This window comes from Syngnathus acus, unplaced genomic scaffold (assembly GCF_901709675.1).
Source record: "Syngnathus acus unplaced genomic scaffold, fSynAcu1.2, whole genome shotgun sequence".
NCBI lineage: Eukaryota > Metazoa > Chordata > Actinopteri > Syngnathiformes > Syngnathidae > Syngnathus > Syngnathus acus.
Window position 1 is genome coordinate 1 of NW_023590243.1, and position 20,105 is coordinate 20,105.

A 20,105-nucleotide genomic window follows, 5' to 3' on the forward strand; every position below is an offset into this window, starting at 1 on the left:
CGTTCGTATGGAGCGTGTTTGAAGTGAACAGCAGAGACGAAAGGAACAAGGCAAAGTGTTGTGAAATAAAATATTACCTATAATACGCATTTTGTTATTTGCTGATTGTATTAAACTATCACATTCATTGTCAGTCAAGAAGAGAAGAGGACTATTATCCCTTCTTTGACGAAATTACCAGAGCACAGTACAAACACACGTTCTTTCGGTATTTATTCAACCCACATTCTTTCACAACATGACAAGAAGAGAACAATACATAAATCAATACTCGTACCAGTACCATGATTTTCTTAAAAAAAAAAAAAAAAAAAAAAAAAAAAAATTTAATTAAAAAAAAAAAAAAAAAAAAAAACAAATTGTACCCATGTATAATGCGCACCCCAGATTTTAGGACAATAAATTAGTTAAATTTTGCGTATTATACACGGAAAAAAACGGTAGATTGAAACTCGGGTATAGTGTCAAATGTCGGAGTTAAAACTCGGCTTGCAGTTTCCGAATGCCATACGTAAATGGGTGTTGTCAAAGTTGCTTTAACAATTGAATGTGAAAAAGAAAAAAAAAGCTTACAGCACCTGGTATTCCCAGGCGGTCTCCCATCCAAGTACTAACCAGGCCCGACCCTGCTTAGCTTCCGAGATCGGGCGTTCTCAGGGTAGTATGGCCGTAAGCCATGGGTGAGTGCACAAATCATGCATTTTATAGATACAATCGCCCCTGAAAACCAAGACTTGGCGTTTCATGGAAACATGGCTATCATGAAAAGTTATTGATAGCTTTTTATGTGGTAGCACAAATTTGCCATTGCGACCTGCATTTTGCTGTATCAAAGTAAATGTCATGAAAAGTGGAAAAACCCTACATGGAAGTGCAATGTGTTTTTTTTTTTTTTTTTACGGATAAAGACTGCTGCTTTGAGTTCACAGGGAGCCAGCCTCTTTATTCACTGTACATAGTCTGCTCTCTAGCGGTAAAAGACGTGAACTACAATGCTATGGATGACGCCACACAATATAGATTTGAAACTCGGGTATAGTTTCAATGTCGGAGTTAAAACTCGGCTTGCAGTTTCCGAATGCCATACGTAATGGGTGTTGTCAAAATTTGCTTTAACAATTGAAGTGGAAAAAAAAAAAAAAAAAGCTTACAGCACCTGGTATTCCCAGGCGGTCTCCCATCCAAGTACTAACCAGGCCCGACCCTGCTTAGCTTCCGAGATCGGACGAGATCGGGCGTTCTCAGGGTAGTATGGCCGTAAGCCATGGTTGAGTGCAAAATAATGCATTTTATAGAAACAATCGCCCCTGAAACCAAGACTTGGCGTTTCATGGAAACATGGCTATCATGAAAAGTTATTGATAGCTTTTTATGTGGTAGCACAAATTTGCCATTGCGACCTGCATTTTGCTGTATCAAAGTAAATGTCATGAAAAGTGAAAAACCCTACATGGAAGTGCAATGTGTTTTTTTTTTTTTTTTTTACGGATAAAGACTGCTGCTTTGAGTTCACAGGGAGCCAGCCTCTTTATTCACTGTACATAGTCTGCTCTCTCGCGGTAAAAGACGTGAACTACAATGCTATGGATGACGCCACACAATATAGATTTGAAACTCGGGTATAGTTTCAATGTCGGAGTTAAAACTCGGCTTGCAGTTTCCGAATGCCATACGTAATGGGTGTTGTCAAAATTTGCTTTAACAATTGAAGTGGAAAAAGAAAAAAAAAGCTTACAGCACCTGGTATTCCCAGGCGGTCTCCCATCCAAGTACTAACCAGGCCCGACCCTGCTTAGCTTCCGAGATCGGACGAGATCGGGCGTTCTCAGGGTAGTATGGCCGTAAGCCATGTTTGAGTGCAAAATAATGCATTTTATAGATACAATCGCCCCTGAAAACCAAGACTTGGCGTTTCATGGAAACATGGCTATCATGAAAAGGTTATTGACAGCTTTTTATGTGGTAGCACAAATTTGCCATTGCGACCTGCATTTTGCTGTATCAAAGTAAATGTCATGAAAAGTGGAAAAAACCCTACATGGAAGTGCAATGTGTTTTTTTTTTTTTTTTACGGATAAAGACTGCTGCTTTGAGTTCACAGAGGAGCCAGCCTCTTTATTCACTGTACATAGTCTGCTCTCTAGCGGTAAAAGACGTGAACTACAATGCTATGGATGACGCCACAACAATATAGATTTGAAACTCGGGTATAGTTTCAATGTCGGAGTTAAAACTCGGCTTGCAGTTCCGAATGCCATACGTAATGGGTGTTGTCAAAATTTGCTTTAACAATTGAAGTGGAAAAAAAAAAAAAAAAAGCTTACAGCACCTGGTATTCCAGGCGGTCTCCCATCCAAGTACTAACCAGGCCCGACCCTGCTTAGCTTCCGAGATCGGACGAGATCGGGCGTTCTCAGGGTAGTATGGCCGTAAGGCCATGGTTTGAGCGCAAAATAATGCATTTTATAGATACAATCGCCCCTGAAAACCAAGACTTGGCGTTTCATGGAAACATGGCTATCATGAAAAGTTATTGACAGGCTTTTTATGTGGGTAGCACAAATTGCCATTGCGACTGCATTTTGCTGTATCAAAGTAAATGTCATGAAAAGTGGAAAACCCTACATGGAAGTGCAATGTGTTTTTTTTTTTTTTTTTACGGATAAAGACCGCTGCTTTGGTTCACAGGGAGCCAGCCTCTTTATTCACTGTACATAGTCTGCTCTCTAGCGGTAAAAGACGTGAACTACAATGCTATGGATGACGCCACACAATATAGATTTGAAACTCGGGTATAGTTCAATGTCGGAGTTAAAACTCGGCTTGCAGTTTCCCGAATGCCATACGTAATGGGTGTTGTCAAAATTTGCTTTAAAACAATTGAAGTGGAAAAAAGAAAAAAAAAGCTTACAGCACCTGGTATTCCCAGGCGGTCTTCCCATCCAAGTACTAACCAGGCCCGACCCTGCTTAGCTTCCGAGATCGGACGAGATCGGGCGTTCTCAGGGTAGTATGGCCGTAAGCCATGGTTGAGCGCAAAATAATGCATTTATAGATACAATCGCCCCTGAAAACCAAGACTTGGCGTTTCATGGAAACATGGCTATCATGAAAAGTTATTGACAGCTTTTATGTGGTAGCACAAATTTGCCATTGCGACCTGCATTTTGCTGTATCAAAGTAAATGTCATGAAAAGTGGAAAAACCCTACATGGAAGTGCAATGTGTTTTTTTTTTTTTTTTACGGATAAAGACTGCTGCTTTGAGTTCACAGGGAGCCAGCCTCTTATTCACTGTACATAGTCTGCTCTCTAGCGGTAAAAGACGTGAACTACAATGCTATGGATGACGCCACACAATATAGATTTGAAACTCGGGTATAGTTTCAATGTCGGAGTTAAAACTCGGCTTGCAGTTTCCGAATGCCATACGTAATGGGTGTTTGTCAAAATTTGCTTTAACAATTGAAGTGGAAAAAGAAAAAAAAAGCTTACAGCACCTGGTATTCCCAGGCGGTCTCCCATCCAAGTACTAACCAGGCCCGACCCTGCTTAGCTTCCGAGATCGGGCGTTCTCAGGGTAGTATGGCCGTAAGCCATGGGTAATCACAAAATCATGCATTTTATAGAAACAATCGCCCCTGAAAACCAAGACTTGGCGTTTCATGGAAACATGGCTATCATGAAAAGTTATTGATAGCTTTTTATGTGGTAGCACAAATTTGCCATTGCGACCTGCATTTTGCTGTATCAAAGTAAATGTCATGAAAAGTGGAAAAACCCTACATGGAAGTGCAATGTGTTTTGTTTTTTGTTTTTTACTGATAAAGACTGCTGCTTTGAGTTCACAGGGAGCCAGCCTCTTTATTCACTGTACATAGTCTGCTCTCTAGCGGTAAAAGACGTGAACTACAATGCTATGGATGACGCCACACAATATAGATTTGAAACTCGGGTATAGTGTCAATGTCGGAGTTAAAACTCGGCTTGCAGTTTCCGAATGCCATACGTAATGGGTGTTGTCAAAATTTGCTTTAACAATTGAAGTGGAAAAAAGAAAAAAAAAGCTTACAGCACCTGGTATTCCCAGGCGGTCTCCCATCCAAGTACTAACCAGGCCCGACCCTGCTTAGCTTCCGAGATCGGACGAGATCGGGCGTTCTCAGGGTAGTATGGCCGTAAGCCATGGTTGAGTGCAAATAATGCATTTTATAGATACAATCGCCCCTGAAAACCAAGACTTGGCGTTTCATGGAAACATGGCTATCATGAAAAGTTATTGACAGCTTTTTATGTGGTAGCACAAATTTGCCATTGCGACCTGCATTTTGCTGTATCAAAGTAAATGTCATGAAAAGTGGAAAAACCCTAATGGAAGTGCAATGTGTTTTTTTTTTTTTTTTTTACGGATAAAGACTGCTGCTTTGAGTTCACAGGGAGCCAGCCTCTTTATTCACTGTACATAGTCTGCTCTCTAGCGGTAAAAGACGTGAACTACAATGCTATGGATGACGCCACACAATATAGATTTGAAACTCGGGTATAGTGTCAATGTCGGAGTTAAAACTCGGCTTGCAGTTTCCGAATGCCATACGTAATGGGTGTTGTCAAAATTTGCTTTAACAATTGAAGTGGAAAAAAAAAAAAAAAAAAAGCTTACAGCACCTGGTATTCCCAGGCGGTCTCCCATCCAAGTACTAACCAGGCCCGACCCTGCTTAGCTTCCGAGATCGGACGAGATCGGGCGTTCTCAGGGTAGTATGGCCGTAAGCCATGGTGAGTGCAAAATAATGCATTTTATAGATACAATCGCCCCTGAAAACCAAGACTTGGCGTTTCATGGAAACATGGCTATCATGAAAAGTTATTGACAGCTTTTTATGTGGTAGCACAAATTTGCCATTGCGACCTGCATTTTGCTGTATCAAAGTAAATGTCATGAAAAGTGGAAAAACCCTACATGGAAGTGCAATGTGTTTTTTTTTTTTTTTTTACGGATAAAGACTGCTGCTTTGAGTTCACAGGGAGCCAGCCTCTTTATTCACTGTACATAGTCTGCTCTCCTAGCGGTAAAGAGGTGAACTACAATGCTATGGATGACGCCACACAATATAGATTTGAAACTCGGGTATAGTTTCAATGTCGAGTTAAAACTCGGCTTGCAGTTTCCGAATGCCATACGTAATGGGTGTTGTCAAATTTGCTTTAACAATTGAAGTGGAAAAAGAAAAAAAAAAAGCTTACAGCACCTGGTATTCCCAGGCGGTCTCCCATCCAAGTACTAACCAGGCCCGACCCTGCTTAGCTTCCGAGATCGGGCGTCTCAGGGTTAGTATGGCCGTAAGCCATGGGTAATCACAAAATCATGCATTTTATAGAAACAATCGCCCCTGAAAACCAAGACTTGGCGTTTCATGAAACATGGCTATCATGAAAGTTATTGATAGCTTTTTATGTGGTAGCACAAATTTGCCATTGCGACCTGCATTTTGCTGTATCAAAGTAAATGTCATGAAAAGTGGAAAAACCCTACATGGAAGTGCAATGTGTTTTTTTTTTTTTTTTTTTACGGATAAAGACTGCTGCTTTGAGTTCACAGGGAGCCAGCCTCTTTATTCACTGTACATAGTCTGCTCTCTCGCGGTAAAAGACGTGAACTACAATGCTATGGATGACGCCACACAATATAGATTTGAAACTCGGGTATAGTTTCAATGTCGGAGTTAAAACTCGGCTTGCAGTTTCCGAATGCCATAGTAATGGGTGTTGTCAAAATTTGCTTTAACAATTGAAGTGGAAAAAAAAAAAAAAGAAAAGCTTACAGCACCTGGTATTCCCAGGCGGTCTCCCATCCAAGTACTAACCAGGCCCGACCCTGCTTAGCTTCCGAGATCGGACGAGATCGGGCGTTCTCAGGGTAGTATGGCCGTAAGCCATGGTTGAGTGCAAAATAATGCATTTTATAGAAACAATCGCCCCTGAAAACCAAGACTTGGCGTTTCATGGAAACATGGCTATCATGAAAAGTTATTGATAGCTTTTTATGTGGTAGCACAAATTTGCCATTGCGACCTGCATTTTGCTGTATCAAAGTAAATGTCATGAAAAGTGGAAAACCCTACATGGAAGTGCAATGTGTTTTTTTTTTTTTTTTTTACGGATAAAGACTGCTGCTTTGAGTTCACAGGGAGCCAGCCTCTTTATTCACTGTACATAGTCTGCTCTCTAGCGGTAAAGACGTGAACTACAATGCTATGGATGACGCCACACAATATAGATTTGAAACTCGGGTATAGTTTCAATGTCGGAGTTAAAACTCGGCTTGCAGTTTCCGAATGCCATACGTAATGGGTGTTGTCAAAATTTGCTTTAACAATTGAAGTGGAAAAATAAAAAAAAAGCTTACAGCACCTGGTATTCCCAGGCGGTCTCCCATCCAAGTACTAACCAGGCCCGACCCTGCTTAGCTTCCGAGATCGGACGAGATCGGGCGTTCTCAGGGTAGTATGGCCGTAAGCCATGGTTGAGTGCAAAATAATGCATTTTATAGATACAATCGCCCCTGAAAACCAAGACTTGGCGTTTCATGGAAACATGGCTATCATGAAAAGTTATTGACAGCTTTTATGTGGTAGCACAAATTTGCCATTGCGACCTGCATTTTGCTGTATCAAAGTAAATGTCATGAAAAGTGGAAAAACCCTACATGGAAGTGCAATGTGTTTTTTTTTTTTTTTTTACGGATAAAGACTGCTGCTTTGAGTTCACAGGGAGCCAGCCTCTTTATTCACTGTACATAGTCTGCTCTCTAGCGGTAAAAGACGTGAACTACAATGCTATGGATGACGCCACACAATATAGATTTGAAACTCGGGTATAGTTTCAATGTCGGAGTTAAAACTCGGCTTGCAGTTTCCGAATGCCATACGTAATGGGTGTTGTCAAAATTGCTTTAACAATTGAAGTGGAAAAAGAAAAAAAAAGCTTACAGCACCTGGTATTCCCAGGCGGTCTCCATCCAAGTACTAACCAGGCCCGACCCTGCTTAGCTTCCGAGATCGGACGAGATCGGGCGTTCTCAGGGTAGTATGGCCGTAAGCCATGGGTAATCACAAAATCATGCATTTTATAGAAACAATCGCCCCTGAAAACCAAGACTTGGCGTTTCATGGAAACATGGCTATCATGAAAAGTTATTGATAGCTTTTTATGTGGTAGCACAAATTTGCCATTGCGACCTGCATTTTGCTGTATCAAAGTAAATGTCATGAAAAGTGGAAAAAACCCTACATGGAAGTGCAATGTGTTTTTTTTTTTTTTTTTTACGGATAAAGACTGCTGCTTTGAGTTCACAGGGAGCCAGCCTCTTTATTCACTGTACATAGTCTGCTCTCTAGCGGTAAAAGACGTGAACTACAATGCTATGGATGACGCCACACAATATAGATTTGAAACTCGGGTATAGTTTTCAATGTCGGAGTTAAAACTCGGCTTGCAGTTTCCGAATGCCATACGTATGGGTGTTGTCAAATTTGCTTTAACAATTGAAGTGGAAAAAGAAAAAAAAAGCTTACAGCACCTGGTATTCCCAGGCGGTCTCCCATCCAAGTACTAACCAGGCCCGACCCTGCTTAGCTTCCGAGATCGGACGAGATCGGGCGTTCTCAGGGTAGTATGGCCGTAAGCATGGTTGAGTGCAAAATAATGCATTTATAGATACAATCGCCCCTGAAAACCAAGACTTGGCGTTTCATGGAAACATGGCTATCATGAAAAGTTATTGACAGCTTTTTATGTGGTAGCACAAATTTGCCATTGCGACCTGCATTTTGCTGTATCAAAGTAAATGTCATGAAAAGTGGAAAAACCCTACATGGAAGTGCAATGTTTTTTTTTTTTTTTTTTACGGATAAGACTGCTGCTTTGAGTTCACAGGGAGCCAGCCTCTTTATTCACTGTACATAGTCTGCTCTCTAGCGGTAAAAGACGTGAACTACAATGCTATGGATGACGCCACACAATATAGATTTGAAACTCGGGTATAGTGTCAATGTCGGAGTTAAAACTCGGCTTGCAGTTTCCGAATGCCATACGTAATGGGTGTGTCAAAATTTGCTTTAACAATTGAAGTGGAAAAAGAAAAAAAAAGCTTACAGCACCTGGTATTCCCAGGCGGTCTCCCATCCAAGTACTAAACCAGGCCCGACCCTGCTTAGCTTTCCGAGATCGGACGAGATCGGCGTTCTCAGGGTAGTATGGCCGTAAGCCATGGTTGAGTGCAAAATAATGCATTTTATAGATACAATCGCCCCTGAAAACCAAGACTTGGCGTTTCATGGAAACATGGCTATCATGAAAAGTTATTGACAGCTTTTTATGTGGTAGCACAAATTTGCCATTGCGACCTGCATTTTGCTGTATCAAAGTAAATGTCATGAAAAGTGGAAAAACCCTACATGGAAGTGCAATGTGTTTTTTGTTTTTTTTTACGGATAAAGACTGCTGCTTTGAGTTCACAGGGAGCCAGCCTCTTTATTCACTGTACATAGTCTGCTCTCTAGCGGTAAAAGACGTGAACTACAATGCTATGGATGACGCCACACAATATAGATTTGAAACTCGGGTATAGTGTCAATGTCGGAGTTAAAACTCGGCTTGCAGTTTCCGAATGCCATACGTAATGGGTGTTGTCAAAATTTGCTTTAACAATTGAAGTGGAAAAAAGAAAAAAAAAGCTTACAGCACCTGGTATTCCCAGGCGGTCTCCCATCCAAGTACTAACCAGGCCCGACCCTGCTTAGCTTCCGAGATCGGACGAGATCGGGCGTTCTCAGGGTAGTATGGCCGTAAGCCATGGTTGAGTGCAAAATAATGCATTTTATAGATACAATCGCCCCTGAAAACCAAGACTTGGCGTTTCATGGAAACATGGCTATCATGAAAAGTTATTGACAGCTTTTTATGTGGTAGCACAAATTTGCCATTGCGACCTGCATTTTGCTGTATCAAAGTAAATGTCATGAAAGTGGAAAAACCCTACATGGAAGTGCAATGTGTTTTTTTTTTTTTTTTTTACGGATAAAGACTGCTGCTTTGAGTTCACAGGGAGCCAGCCTCTTTATTCACTGTACATAGTCTGCTCTCTAGCGGTAAAAGAGGTGAACTACAATGCTATGGATGACGCCACACAATATAGATTTGAAACTCGGGTATAGTTTCAATGTCGGAGTTAAAACTCGGCTTGCAGTTTCCGAATGCCATACGTAATGGGTGTTGTCAAAATTTGCTTTAACAATTGAAGTGGAAAAAGAAAAAAAAAGCTTACAGCACCTGGTATTTCCCAGGCGGTCTCCCATCCAAGTACTAACCAGGCCCGACCCTGCTTAGCTTCCGAGATCGGACGAGATCGGGCGTTCTCAGGGTAGTATGGCCGTAAGCCATGGGTAATCACAAAATCATGCATTTTATAGAAACAATCGCCCCTGAAAACCAAGACTTGGCGTTTCATGGAAACATGGCTATCATGAAAAGTTATTGATAGCTTTTTATGTGTGTAGCACAAATTTGCCATTGCGACCTGCATTTTGCTGTATCAAAGTAAATGTCATGAAAAGTGGAAAAACCCTACATGGAAGTGCAATGTGTTTTTGTTTTTTGTTTTTTTACTGATAAAGACTGCTGCTTTGAGTTCACAGGGAGCCAGCCTCTTTATTCACTGTACATAGTCTGCTCTCTAGCGGTAAAAGACGTGAACTACAATGCTATGGATGACGCCACACAATATAGATTTGAAACTCGGGTATAGTGTCAATGTCGGAGTTAAAACTCGGCTTGCAGTTTCCGAATGCCATACGTAATGGGTGTTGTCAAAAATTTGCTTTAACAATTGAAGTGGAAAAAGAAAAAAAAAAAGCTTACAGCACTGGTATTCCCAGGCGGTCTCCCATCCAAGTACTAACCAGGCCCGACCCTGCTTAGCTTCCGAGATCGGACGTTCTCAGGGTAGTATGGCCGTAAGCCATGGTTGAGTGCAAAATAATGCATTTATAGATACAATCGCCCCTGAAAACCAAGACTTGGCGTTTCATGGAAACATGGCTATCATGAAAAGTTATTGACAGCTTTTTATGTGGTAGCACAATTTGCCATTGCGACCTGCATTTTGCTGTATCAAAGTAATGTCATGAAAAGTGGAAAAACCCTACATGGAAGTGCAATGTGTTTTTTTTCTTTTTTTTTTACGGATAAAGACTGCTGCTTTGAGTTCACAGGGAGACCAGCCTCTTTATTCACTGTACATAGTCTGCTCTCTAGCGGTAAAAGACGTGAACTACAATGCTATGGATGACGCCACACAATATAGATTTGAAACTCGGGTATAGTTTCAATGTCGGAGTTAAAACTCGGCTTGCAGTTTCCGAATGCCATACGTAATGGGTGTTGTCAAAATTTGCTTTAACAATTGAAGTGGAAAAAGAAAAAAAAAAGCTTACAGCACCTGGTATTCCCAGGCGGTCTCCCATCCAAGTACTAACCAGGCCCGAACCCTGCTTAGCTTCCGAGATCGGACGAGATCGGGCGTTCTCAGGGTAGTATGGCCGTAAGCCATGGTTGAGTGCAAAATAATGCATTTTATAGATACAATCGCCCCTGAAAACCAAGACTTGGCGTTTCATGGAAACATGGCTATCATGAAAAGTTATTGACAGCTTTTTATGTGGTAGCACAAATTTGCCATTGCGACCTGCATTTTGCTGTATCAAAGTAAATGTCATGAAAAGTGGAAAAACCCTACATGGAAGTGCAATGTGTTTTTTTTTTTTTTTTTTACGGATAAAGACTGCAGCTTTGAGTTCACAGGGAGCCAGCCTCTTTATTCACTGTACATAGTCTGCTCTCTAGCGGTAAAAGACGTGAACTACAATGCTATGGATGACGCCACACAATATAGATTTGAAACTCGGGTATAGTTTCAATGTCGGAGTTAAAACTCGGCTTGCAGTTTCCGAATGCCATACGTAATGGGTGTTGTCAAAATTTGCTTTAACAATTGAAGTGGAAAAAGAAAAAAAAAAGCTTACAGCACCTGGTATTCCCAGGCGGTCTCCCATCCAAGTACTAACCAGGCCCGACCCTGCTTAGCTTCCGAGATCGGACGAGATCGGGCGTTCTCAGGGTAGTATGGCCGTAAGCCATGGTTGAGTGCAAAATAATGCATTTTATAGATACAATCGCCCCTGAAAACCAAGACTTGGCGTTTCATGGAAACATGGCTATCATGAAAAGTTATTGACAGCTTTTTATGTGGTAGCACAAATTTGCCATTGCGACCTGCATTTTGCTGTATCAAAGTAAATGTCATGAAAAGTGGAAAAACCCTACATGGAAGTGCAATGTGTTTTTTTTTTTTTTTTTTTACGGATAAAGACTGCAGCTTTGAGTTCACAGGGAGCCAGCCTCTTTATTCACTGTACATAGTCTGCTCTCTAGCGGTAAAAGACGTGACTACAATGCTATGGATGACGCCACACAATATAGATTTGAAACTCGGGTATAGTTTCAATGTCGGAGTTAAAACTCGGCTTGCAGTTTCCGAATGCCATACGTAATGGGTGTTGTCAAAATTTGCTTTAACAATTGAAGTGGAAAAAGAAAAAAAAAGCTTACAGCACCTGGTATTCCCAGGCGGTCTCCCATCCAAGTACTAACCAGGCCCGACCCTGCTTAGCTTCCGAGATCGGGCGTTCTCAGGGTAGTATGGCCGTAAGCCATGGTTGAGTGCAAAATAATGCATTTATAGATACAATCGCCCCTGAAAACCAAGACTTGGCGTTTCATGGAAACATGGCTATCATGAAAAGTTATTGACAGCTTTTTATGTGGTAGCACAAATTTGCCATTGCGACCTGCATTTTGCTGTATCAAAGTAAATGTCATGAAAAGTGGAAAAACCCTACATGGAAGTGCAATGTGTTTTTTTTTTTTTTTTTTACGGATAAAGACTGCTGCTTTGAGTTCACAGGGAGCCAGCCTCTTTATTCACTGTACATAGTCTGCTCTCTAGCGGTAAAAGAGGTGAACTACAATGCTATGGATGACGCCACACAATATAGATTTGAAACTCGGGTATAGTTTCAATGTCGGAGTTAAAACTCGGCTTTCAGTTTCCGAATGCCATACGTAATGGGTGTTGTCAAAATTTGCTTTAACAATTGAAGTGGAAAAAAAAAAAAAAAAAAAAGCTTACAGCACCTGGTATTCCCAGGCGGTCTCCCATCCAAGTACTAACCAGGCCCGACCCTGCTTAGCTTCCGAGATCGGACGAGATCGGGCGTTCTCAGGGTAGTATGGCCGTAAGCCATGGTTGAGTGCAAAATAATGCATTTTATAGATACAATCGCCCCTGAAAACCAAGACTTGGCGTTTCATGGAAACATGGCTATCATGAAAAGTTATTGACAGCTTTTTATGTGGTAGCACAATTTGCCATTGCGACCTGCATTTTGCTGTATCAAAGTAAATGTCATGAAAAGTGGAAAAACCCTACATGGAAGTGCAATGTGTTTTTTTTTTTTTTTTACGGATAAAGACTGCTGCTTTGAGTTCACAGGGAGCCAGCCTCTTTATTCTTAGACTTAGACTTAGACTTAGACAGAACTTTATTGTCATTTTGTCAACACTAGTGTACAAAACGAAATTTCGTTGCATACGGCTTTCAACAATGTAGAGGTATTTCGGGCTGGTTAAAAAAAAAAGTGACATTCTATATAAAAAAAATGAAATAAGATAATTATAAAGTACAAAGTGCAGCAGTGATAAAGTATGTGAACAGTGCAGGAGACAAAAGCAGTATTTACAAGTGTGCAGAGGAATGCTACGTTAAATGTTCAACAGTCTGACGACAGCAGGGAAAAAAACTATTGCAGAACCTGGTGGACCTGCAGCGGATGCTGCGAAACCTCTTCCCAGAGGGCAGCAGGGAGAACAGTCCATGGTGGGGGTGTGATGGGTCACTGATAATATTTCGGGCTCGGGACACGCAGCGCTGGGATGACAAGTCCTGAATGGAGGGAAGAGGAGCCCCGATGATCCTCTCTGCTGTCCTCACCACTCTCCTCAGGTTCTTCCAATCGGAGGCGCAGCAACCTCCACACCACACCGAGAGACAGCTTGTCAGAATGCTCTCTATGGTGCTTCGGTATAACGTCCTCATGATGGGTGGGGGCAGGTGGGCTCTCCTCATCCTCCGCAGGAAGTACAAGCGCTTCTGTGCCCTCTTGACCAGTGTTGTGGTGTTCACAGTCCAGGTGAGGTCGTCTGTGATGTGGACTCCCAGGAATTTAGTGCTGCTGACCACCTCCACAGCTGAGCTGTTGATGATCAGTGGAGCGTGGTGAGGCTGGTTCTTCCTGAAGTCGACGATGATCTCCTTCGTCTTCTCCACATTCAGGATCAGGCTATTTTCTCTGCACCAGCCCACCAACTGCTCCACCTCCTCTCTGTAGTCCAGGTCGTTGTTGTCCCTGATGAGGCCACCACCGTTGTGTCGTCTGCAAACTTCACGATGTGATTGGTGGTGAACCTGGGGGCGCAGCCGTGTGTCATCAGGGTGAACAGCAGGGGGCTCAGGACGCAGCCCTGAGGGGAGCCTGTGCTGAGGGTGATGACATCTGAGGTGTTCTGTCCGACCCGGACTGACTGAGGTCTGTTGGTTAGGAAGTCTAGCAGCCAGTTCCGAAGGGGGGTGCTGAAGCCCGAGGTGTTCCAGTTTTTCCACCAGATGTTGTGGAATGATGGTGTTAAACGCTGAGCTGAAGGTCCAGGAACAACAACCGCACGTGGGTGTTCCTCTCCTCCAGGTGAGCCAGGCTCAGGTGAAGAACGGAGGAGATGGCATCCTCAGTGGAGCGGTTCTGCCGGTAGGCAAACTGGAACGGATCGAATGTTGGGGGGAGTCCGGAGACGATGTGATCTTTGAGCAGCCTTTCGAAGCACTTCATCATTCACTGTACATAGTCTGCTCTCTAGCGGTAAAAGACGTGAACTACAATGCTATGGATGACGCCACACAATATAGATTGAAACTCGGGTATAGTTTCAATGTCGGAGTTTAAAACCTCGGCTTGCAGTTTCCGAATGCCATACGTAATGGTGTTGTCAAAATTTGCTTTAACAATTGAAGTGGAAAAAGAAAAAAAAGCTTACAGCACCTGGTATCCCAGGCGGTCTCCCATCCAAGTACTAACCAGGCCCGACCCTGCTTAGCTTCCGAGATCGGACGAGATCGGGCGTTCTCAGGGTAGTATGGCCGTAAGCCATGTTGAGCGCAAAATAATGCATTTTATAGATACAATCGCCCCTGAAAACCAAGACTTGGCGTTTCATGGAAACATGGCTATCATGAAAAGTTATTGACAGCTTTTTATGTGGTAGCACAAATTTGCCATTGCGACCTGCATTTTGCTGTATCAAAGTAAATGTCATGAAAAGTGGAAAAACCCTACTGGAATGTGCAATGTGTTTTTTTTTTTTTTTTTTACGGATAAAGACTGCTGCTTTGAGTTCACAGGGAGCCAGCCTCTTTATTCACTGTACATAGTCTGCTCTCTAGCGGTAAAAGACGTGAACTACAATGCTATGGATGACGCCACACAATATACCGTTTTTTTCCGTGTATAATACGCCCCCATGTATAATACGCACCCTAACAATGGCATGTTGATGCTGGAAAAAAGCCTGTACCCATGTATAATACGCACCCAATTTTTTTTAATTTTTTTTTTAATTTTCTTTTTTTTTTTTTTTAAAGTCCCAATGATCGTCACACACGCAGGGAGGCAATGGGTCCCATTTTTATAGTCTTTGGTATGGTCTTAACTAGGCTGGATGTATTTTTTTTGTTGGCGTTGATTTCTCCGACTGCCCATAAAGGCACCACCGCGATCAGATGAAAAGAGAGGAAAGTGACGTGCGGACATGTGAAAAAGGCGGCTCTGTATGGGAGAGACGTTGAAGAGGAATAAAAACACCCTGGAAACCAAAACTTGCCCCTCGTCGTGACTCGGAGCCGCAACAAATGTTTCGGATTTGTGTAGGGTACATTGTGACAGCAAACGAGCAGGTGATCGAGCAAGCGTTTGATACGAGAGCATTGCGTTCGTATGGAGCGTGTTTGAAGTGAACAGCAGAGACGAAAGGAACAAGGCAAAGTGTTGTGAAATAAAATATTACCTATAATACGCATTTTGTTATTTGCTGATTGTATTAAACTATCACATTCATTGTCAGTCAAGAAGAGAAGAGGACTATTATCCCTTCTTTGACGAAATTACCAGAGCACAGTACAAACACACGTTCTTTCGGGTATTTCAACCCACATTCTTTCACAACATGACAAGAAGAGAACAATACATAAATCAATACTCGTACCAGTACCATGATTTTCTTAAAAAAAAAAAAAAAAAAAAAAAAAAAAAAAAATTTAATTAAAAAAAAAAAAAAAAAAAAAAAAACAAATTGTACCCATGTATAATGCGCACCCCAGATTTTAGGACAATAAATTAGACTTAAATTTGCTTATTGATGCACGCCACACAACGTATAGATTTGAAACTCGGGTTACCTCGTTTCCAATGTCGGAGTTAAACTCGGCTTTTGCAGTTCCGAATGCCATACGTAATGGGTGTTGTTCAAATTTGCATTTTAACAATTGAAGTGGAAAAAGAAAAAAAAAGCTTACAGCACATGGTATTCCCAGACGGCTTTCTCCCATCCAAGTACTAACCCAGGCCCGACCCTGCCTTAGCTTCCGAGATCGGGCCGTTCTCCGGGTAGTATGGCCGTAAGCCATGGTAAGTGCACAAAATCATGCATTTTATAGATACAATCGCCCCTGAAAACCAAGACTTGGCGTTTCATGGAAACATGGCTATCATGAAAAGTTATTGACAGCTTTTTATGTGGTAGCACAAATTTGCCATTGCGACCTGCATTTTGCTGTATCAAGTAAATGTCATGAAAGTGGAAAAAACCCTACATGGAAGTGCAATGTGTTTTTTTTTTTTTTTTTACGGATAAAGACTGCATGCTTTGAGTTCACAGGGAGCCAGCCTCTTTATTCACTGTACATAGTCTGCTCTCTAGCGGTAAAAGACGTGAACTACAATGCTATGGATGACGCCACACAATATAGATTTGAAACTCGGGTATAGTTTCAATGTCGGAGTTAAAACTCGGCTTGCAGTTTCCGAATGCCATACGTAATGGGTGTTGTCAAAATTTGCTTTAACAATTGAAGTGGAAAAAGAAAAAAAAAGCTTACAGCACCTGGTATTCCCAGGCGGTCTCCCATCCAAGTACTAACCAGGCCCGACCCTGCTTAGCTTCCGAGATCGGACGAGATCGGGCGTTCTCAGGGTAGTATGGCCGTAAGCCATGGTTGAGTGCAAAATAATGCATTTTATAGATACAATCGCCCCTGAAAACCAAGACTTGGCGTTTCATGGAAACATGGCTATCATGAAAAGTTATTGACAGCTTTTTATGTGGTAGCACAAATTTGCCATTGCGACCTGCATTTTGCTGTATCAAAGTAAATGTCATGAAAAGTGGAAAAAACCCTACATGGAAGTGCAATGTGTTTTTTTTTTTTTTTTTTACGGATAAAGACTGCTGCTTGAGTTCACAGGGAGCCAGCCTCTTTATTCACTGTACATAGTCTGCTCTCTCGCGGTAAAAGACGTGAACTACAATGCTATGGATGACGCCACACAATATAGATTTGAAACTCGGGTATAGTTTCAATGTCGGAGTTAAAACTCGGCTTGCAGTTTCCGAATGCCATACGTAATGGGTGTTGTCAAAATTTGCTTTAACAATTGAAGTGGAAAAAGAAAAAAAAGCTTACAGCACCTGGTATTCCCAGGCGGTCTCCCATCCAAGTACTAACCAGGCCCGACCCTGCTTAGCTTCCGAGATCGGACGAGATCGGGCGTTCTCAGGGTAGTATGGCCGTAAGCCATGGTTGAGTGCAAAATAATGCATTTTATAGATACAATCGCCCCTGAAAACCAAGACTTGGCGTTTCATGGAAACATGGCTATCATGAAAAGTTATTGACAGCTTTTTATGTGGTAGCACAAATTTGCCATTGCGACCTGCATTTTGCTGTATCAAAGTAAATGTCATGAAAAGTGGAAAAACCCTACATGGAAGTGCAATGTGTTTTTTTTTTTTTTTTTACGGATAAAGACTGCTGCTTTGAGTTCACAGGGAGCCAGCCTCTTTATTCACTGTACATAGTCTGCTCTCTAGCGGTAAAAGACGTGAACTACAATGCTATGGATGACGCCACACAATATAGATTTGAAACTCGGGTATAGTGTCAATGTCGGAGTTAAAACTCGGCTTGCAGTTTCCGAATGCCATACGTAATGGGTGTTGTCAAAATTTGCTTTAACAATTGAAGTGGAAAAAGAAAAAAAAAGCTTACAGCACCTGGTATTCCCAGGCGGTCTCCCATCCAAGTACTAACCAGGCCCGACCCTGCTTAGCTTCCGAGATCGGACGAGATCGGGCGTTCTCAGGGTAGTATGGCCGTAAGCCATGGTTGAGTGCAAAATAATGCATTTTATAGATACAATCGCCCCTGAAAACCAAGACTTGGCGTTTCATGGAAACATGGCTATCATGAAAAGTTATTGACAGCTTTTTATGTGGTAGCACAAATTTGCCATTGCGACCTGCATTTTGCTGTATCAAAGTAAATGTCATGAAAAGTGGAAAAACCCTACATGGAAGTGCAATGTGTTTTTTTTTTTTTTTTTACGGATAAAGACTGCTGCTTTGAGTTCACAGGGAGCCAGCCTCTTTATTCACTGTACATAGTCTGCTCTCTAGCGGTAAAAGACGTGAACTACAATGCTATGGATGACGCCACACAATATAGATTTGAAACTCGGGTATAGTTTCAATGTCGGAGTTAAAACTCGGCTTGCAGTTTCCGAATGCCATACGTAATGGGTGTTGTCAAAATTTGCTTTAACAATTGAAGTGGAAAAAGAAAAAAAAAGCTTACAGCACCTGGTATTCCCAGGCGGTCTCCCATCCAAGTACTAACCAGGCCCGACCCTGCTTAGCTTCCGAGATCGGACGAGATCGGGCGTTCTCAGGGTAGTATGGCCGTAAGCCATGGTTGAGTGCAAAATAATGCAATTTATAGATACAATCGCCCCTGAAAACCAAGACTTGGCGTTTCATGGAAACATGGCTATCATGAAAAGTTATTGACAGCTTTTTATGTGGTAGCACAAATTTGCCATTGCGACCTGCATTTTGCTGTATCAAAGTAAATGTCATGAAAAGTGGAAAAACCCTACATGGAAGTGCAATGTGTTTTTTTTTTTTTTTTTACGGATAAAGACTGCTGCTTTGAGTTCACAGGGAGCCAGCCTCTTTATTCACTGTACATAGTCTGCTCTCTAGCGGTAAAAGACGTGAACTACAATGCTATGGATGACGCCACACAATATAGATTTGAAACTCGGGTATAGTTTCAATGTCGGAGTTAAAACTCGGCTTGCAGTTTCCGAATGCCATACGTAATGGGTGTTGTCAAAATTTGCTTTAACAATTGAAGTGGAAAAAGAAAAAAAAAGCTTACAGCACCTGGTATTCCCAGGCGGTCTCCCATCCAAGTACTAACCAGGCCCGACCCTGCTTAGCTTCCGAGATCGGACGAGATCGGGCGTTCTCAGGGTAGTATGGCCGTAAGCCATGGGTAATCACAAAATCATGCATTTTATAGAAACAATCGCCCCTGAAAACCAAGACTTGGCGTTTCATGGAAACATGGCTATCATGAAAAGTTATTGATAGCTTTTTATGTGGTAGCACAAATTTGCCATTGCGACCTGCATTTTGCTGTATCAAAGTAAATGTCATGAAAAGTGGAAAAAACCCTACATGGAAGTGCAATGTGTTTTGTTTTTTTTTTTTTTACGGATAAAGACTGCTGCTTTGAGTTCACAGGGAGCCAGCCTCTTTATTCACTGTACATAGTCTGCTCTCTAGCGGTAAAAGACGTGAACTACAATGCTATGGATGACGCCACACAATATAGATTTGAAACTCGGGTATAGTGTCAATGTCGGAGTTAAAACTCGGCTTGCAGTTTCCGAATGCCATACGTAATGGGTGTTGTCAAAATTTGCTTTAACAATTGAAGTGGAAAAAGAAAAAAAAAGCTTACAGCACCTGGTATTCCCAGGCGGTCTCCCATCCAAGTACTAACCAGGCCCGACCCCTGCTTAGCTTCCGAGATCGGACGAGATCGGGCGTTCTCAGGGTAGTATGGCCGTAAGCCATGGTTGAGTGCAAAATAATGCATTTTATAGATACAATCGCCCCTGAAAACCAAGACTTGGCGTTCATGGAAACATGGCTATCATGAAAAGTTATTGACAGCTTTTTATGTGGTAGCACAAATTTGCCATTGCGACCTGCATTTTGCTGTATCAAAGTAAATGTCATGAAAAGTGGAAAAACCCTACATGGAAGTGCAATGTGTTTTTTTTTTTTTTTTTTACGGATAAAGACTGCTGCTTTGAGTTCACAGGGAGCCAGCCTCTTTATTCACTGTACATAGTCTGCTCTCTAGCGGTAAAAGACGTGAACTACAATGCTATGGATGACGCCACACATATAGATTTGAAACTCGGGTATAGTTTCAATGTCGGAGTTAAAACTCGGCTTGCAGTTTCCGAATGCCATACGTAATGGGTGTTGTCAAAATTTGCTTTAACAATTGAAGTGGAAAAAGAAAAAAAAAGCTTACAGCACCTGGTATTCCCAGGCGGTCTCCCATCCAAGTACTAACCAGGCCCGACCCTGCTTAGCTTCCGAGATCGGACGAGATCGGGCGTTCTCAGGGTAGTATGGCCGTAAGCCATGGGTAATCACAAAATCATGCATTTTATAGAAACAATCGCCCCTGAAAACCAAGACTTGGCGTTTCATGGAAACATGGCTATCATGAAAAGTTATTGATAGCTTTTTATGTGGTAGCACAAATTTGCCATTGCGACCTGCATTTTGCTGTATCAAAGT

General features: G+C 42.0%; 23 non-coding genes and 6 pseudogenes across 23 annotated transcripts; all 29 read right to left on the minus strand.

The window, feature by feature from the left end:
* Window positions 1-566: 566 nt before the first annotated feature.
* On the minus strand, window positions 567-675 carry LOC119119203 (annotated as a pseudogene).
* Window positions 676-1,144: 469 nt separating this feature from the next.
* LOC119119194 lies at window positions 1,145-1,263 on the minus strand. The gene has a single exon (XR_005097158.1). It is a non-coding gene; the product is annotated as a 5S ribosomal RNA (ribosomal RNA).
* Window positions 1,264-1,728: 465 nt separating this feature from the next.
* On the minus strand, window positions 1,729-1,847 carry LOC119119231. The gene has a single exon (XR_005097177.1). It is a non-coding gene; the product is annotated as a 5S ribosomal RNA (ribosomal RNA).
* Window positions 1,848-2,317: 470 nt separating this feature from the next.
* LOC119119202 lies at window positions 2,318-2,435 on the minus strand. The gene has a single exon (XR_005097166.1). It is a non-coding gene; the product is annotated as a 5S ribosomal RNA (ribosomal RNA).
* A 469-nt stretch (window positions 2,436-2,904) lies between these two features.
* Window positions 2,905-3,024, minus strand: LOC119119199. Its single transcript, XR_005097164.1, has one exon. It is a non-coding gene; the product is annotated as a 5S ribosomal RNA (ribosomal RNA).
* Window positions 3,025-3,487: 463 nt separating this feature from the next.
* On the minus strand, window positions 3,488-3,596 carry LOC119119204 (annotated as a pseudogene).
* Window positions 3,597-4,064: 468 nt separating this feature from the next.
* LOC119119242 lies at window positions 4,065-4,183 on the minus strand. The gene has a single exon (XR_005097188.1). It is a non-coding gene; the product is annotated as a 5S ribosomal RNA (ribosomal RNA).
* A 469-nt stretch (window positions 4,184-4,652) lies between these two features.
* On the minus strand, window positions 4,653-4,771 carry LOC119119253. Its single transcript, XR_005097199.1, has one exon. It is a non-coding gene; the product is annotated as a 5S ribosomal RNA (ribosomal RNA).
* A 465-nt stretch (window positions 4,772-5,236) lies between these two features.
* On the minus strand, window positions 5,237-5,345 carry LOC119119220 (annotated as a pseudogene).
* Window positions 5,346-5,814: 469 nt separating this feature from the next.
* LOC119119265 lies at window positions 5,815-5,933 on the minus strand. The gene has a single exon (XR_005097210.1). It is a non-coding gene; the product is annotated as a 5S ribosomal RNA (ribosomal RNA).
* A 465-nt stretch (window positions 5,934-6,398) lies between these two features.
* On the minus strand, window positions 6,399-6,517 carry LOC119119201. Its single transcript, XR_005097165.1, has one exon. It is a non-coding gene; the product is annotated as a 5S ribosomal RNA (ribosomal RNA).
* Window positions 6,518-6,981: 464 nt separating this feature from the next.
* Window positions 6,982-7,099, minus strand: LOC119119198. Its single transcript, XR_005097163.1, has one exon. It is a non-coding gene; the product is annotated as a 5S ribosomal RNA (ribosomal RNA).
* Window positions 7,100-7,566: 467 nt separating this feature from the next.
* On the minus strand, window positions 7,567-7,685 carry LOC119119214. The gene has a single exon (XR_005097168.1). It is a non-coding gene; the product is annotated as a 5S ribosomal RNA (ribosomal RNA).
* A 461-nt stretch (window positions 7,686-8,146) lies between these two features.
* On the minus strand, window positions 8,147-8,266 carry LOC119119215 (annotated as a pseudogene).
* Window positions 8,267-8,732: 466 nt separating this feature from the next.
* LOC119119222 lies at window positions 8,733-8,851 on the minus strand. Its single transcript, XR_005097169.1, has one exon. It is a non-coding gene; the product is annotated as a 5S ribosomal RNA (ribosomal RNA).
* A 466-nt stretch (window positions 8,852-9,317) lies between these two features.
* Window positions 9,318-9,437, minus strand: LOC119119269. The gene has a single exon (XR_005097214.1). It is a non-coding gene; the product is annotated as a 5S ribosomal RNA (ribosomal RNA).
* A 473-nt stretch (window positions 9,438-9,910) lies between these two features.
* LOC119119221 lies at window positions 9,911-10,018 on the minus strand (annotated as a pseudogene).
* Window positions 10,019-10,485: 467 nt separating this feature from the next.
* Window positions 10,486-10,605, minus strand: LOC119119271. Its single transcript, XR_005097215.1, has one exon. It is a non-coding gene; the product is annotated as a 5S ribosomal RNA (ribosomal RNA).
* Window positions 10,606-11,073: 468 nt separating this feature from the next.
* Window positions 11,074-11,192, minus strand: LOC119119223. The gene has a single exon (XR_005097170.1). It is a non-coding gene; the product is annotated as a 5S ribosomal RNA (ribosomal RNA).
* A 467-nt stretch (window positions 11,193-11,659) lies between these two features.
* On the minus strand, window positions 11,660-11,768 carry LOC119119205 (annotated as a pseudogene).
* A 471-nt stretch (window positions 11,769-12,239) lies between these two features.
* On the minus strand, window positions 12,240-12,358 carry LOC119119224. Its single transcript, XR_005097171.1, has one exon. It is a non-coding gene; the product is annotated as a 5S ribosomal RNA (ribosomal RNA).
* Window positions 12,359-14,197: 1,839 nt separating this feature from the next.
* LOC119119196 lies at window positions 14,198-14,315 on the minus strand. Its single transcript, XR_005097161.1, has one exon. It is a non-coding gene; the product is annotated as a 5S ribosomal RNA (ribosomal RNA).
* A 1,998-nt stretch (window positions 14,316-16,313) lies between these two features.
* Window positions 16,314-16,432, minus strand: LOC119119225. The gene has a single exon (XR_005097172.1). It is a non-coding gene; the product is annotated as a 5S ribosomal RNA (ribosomal RNA).
* A 466-nt stretch (window positions 16,433-16,898) lies between these two features.
* On the minus strand, window positions 16,899-17,017 carry LOC119119226. Its single transcript, XR_005097173.1, has one exon. It is a non-coding gene; the product is annotated as a 5S ribosomal RNA (ribosomal RNA).
* Window positions 17,018-17,483: 466 nt separating this feature from the next.
* On the minus strand, window positions 17,484-17,602 carry LOC119119227. The gene has a single exon (XR_005097174.1). It is a non-coding gene; the product is annotated as a 5S ribosomal RNA (ribosomal RNA).
* A 466-nt stretch (window positions 17,603-18,068) lies between these two features.
* LOC119119229 lies at window positions 18,069-18,187 on the minus strand. The gene has a single exon (XR_005097175.1). It is a non-coding gene; the product is annotated as a 5S ribosomal RNA (ribosomal RNA).
* A 466-nt stretch (window positions 18,188-18,653) lies between these two features.
* On the minus strand, window positions 18,654-18,772 carry LOC119119230. Its single transcript, XR_005097176.1, has one exon. It is a non-coding gene; the product is annotated as a 5S ribosomal RNA (ribosomal RNA).
* Window positions 18,773-19,241: 469 nt separating this feature from the next.
* LOC119119195 lies at window positions 19,242-19,361 on the minus strand. The gene has a single exon (XR_005097160.1). It is a non-coding gene; the product is annotated as a 5S ribosomal RNA (ribosomal RNA).
* Window positions 19,362-19,826: 465 nt separating this feature from the next.
* On the minus strand, window positions 19,827-19,945 carry LOC119119232. The gene has a single exon (XR_005097178.1). It is a non-coding gene; the product is annotated as a 5S ribosomal RNA (ribosomal RNA).
* Window positions 19,946-20,105: the final 160 nt, after the last annotated feature.